This window comes from Galeopterus variegatus, unplaced genomic scaffold, assembly GCF_000696425.1.
Source record: "Galeopterus variegatus unplaced genomic scaffold, G_variegatus-3.0.2 Scaffold372, whole genome shotgun sequence".
Classification (NCBI taxonomy): Eukaryota; Metazoa; Chordata; class Mammalia; order Dermoptera; family Cynocephalidae; genus Galeopterus; species Galeopterus variegatus.
In genome coordinates, this window is record NW_007726483.1 from 315748 (window position 1) to 317534 (window position 1787).

The 1787-nt window shown below is 33.6% G+C and overlaps 1 protein-coding gene across 5 annotated transcripts in view; it reads right to left on the minus strand.

The window, feature by feature from the left end:
* HNF1B (HNF1 homeobox B) overlaps positions 1–1787 on the minus strand; it is a 67364-nt gene that overhangs the window by 61355 nt on the left and 4222 nt on the right. The gene's annotated exons all lie outside the window — the stretch shown is intronic.

The window sequence follows — 1787 nt, forward strand, 5'->3', positions numbered from 1 at the left end:
ACAACCTTAGGTGAGTTGTGAAGGCAAAATGGAAACTAAACAGAAGACGAACTGAAGGCCCCTGGTTAGAACATTCCATCCCTTTCTTCTGAGATTAGCAGGGAAAGAAGATGGCTTCTCATCTTCCAGAATGGGAAAGCACTACCAGCACTTTCTCTCGTTAAGCAGAAAGAAATGCTCTTGTATTATTTCACTTTCCTTCAGTTTCCTGGAATGTGAGACTTAAAAAGCAAGCGGCCCACTGCAAAGTGGAGATGTCATTAGCTTGGGGCTGGGCTGTCTGATCCTACAATGATGGGGGAGCCTCAGTTTCTAAACCTAATTTCAGCTTCAACCTCTCCCACATTATTTTCCTTCTGAATGGGTGTCTCAGTCTCTTATGAAATAGGGGTGAAAGGTATGTGTCCACCTCCTGAGAAGCAAGGAGGACTTCTTAGCCGAATATTAAATAATTTTCAGTATTTCATAAAAGTTTTCAGAAATATGATATTTTTCCTTGGAACTGAAGAATCACACCACTGAGGTAAGGCAAGTAAAGTCTAAAAAAAAAAAAAATTATCTACAGCCCCTCCTGCCAAATAAAACCTAATGGGGACGAATAATTTCAGTTTCCAACATGAACAACTTTGAATGCCTTGTTTTCCTGTATTCTTACCTTTCTCCTCTGATAGCATAAGAGTATATGGAAGGCAATGTTCCTTATAAATTTCAGGTTTGGCATAAGAACATGATTATGCTTTTCATTTTTCATAAACACAGGTGAGCAAAAAGCTTGTATTAGTGCCTTTGAATTTTATTTGTTTAAACTATTTTCAACTTTGCTAATATCTTTTCTTGCTATTGAATAGGTGTGTAAAAATAAGAGATATTTAAAACAAGTTAAGAAAATAATTCACAATACAAAACAAAAGTATTAGAGAAGCAATACCTTCACATATACTATTTATGAAATGCAGCTACATATTTAACTTATAAAAAACAGCATCCTTTTTATCTTGATGTATATATTAGCTTGACAATAGGACATGATTTTTTCATAAAGGGAAAATTAGTTTCAGGTGAAACAAAAAATGGTGTAAAGCAGAGGCCAAAATAGATACAGTGCTGCAATGTAATAATCGATTTATTTCCAAATGGTACCTATGATGTCAAATAAAAAATAATTTTGTTTAATGAATAAAAAGCCCAGTAATCAAACAGATATTTTATAAGCATTTGAATAGTTGTGATTATGTTAGCAAGCCTTTGATATCAAATTCGTGAGAATAGAGGATTTGATAGAGATATTTTTGAGAAATGCAAACTTTTCAAATTAATTATATGTAAGTTAACGAATTTCTCAAGTATCTATAAAGGTACTTCTAAGTAATATAACATAAGGAAGTCACGAGAAGTGCGTTGCAGTTTCAAACGTGGAGAATTCACCACGAGTAAGGGAAAAATAATAAACATTTTAGACATGTCCATGTAAACATCAGAGATCATTTAAAAGCTTATTTCTGGAGAATATTTCCACGTGGAAAAGCACTTTCAACAGATACGAACAATAGCTTCAAAAGTAGAAAAATGTATTTGGATTTTAAAAGTTAATACTGCTTTAACCGATTCTCTAGCGATTTTTCTTTTTGTTTAAATTTCTTTGCCTGTGTTTATTTTGTGTGTCTAAGAAACCTAGCAAAATAGTGCAAAGTTCTAAGTGCGAATGCTTCTCTGGAAAGAGTGAATTAGCTCAACAACTGGGGACTTTTTAAAAAAACAACACCCCCCCCCCCAAAAAAAAAAAACAC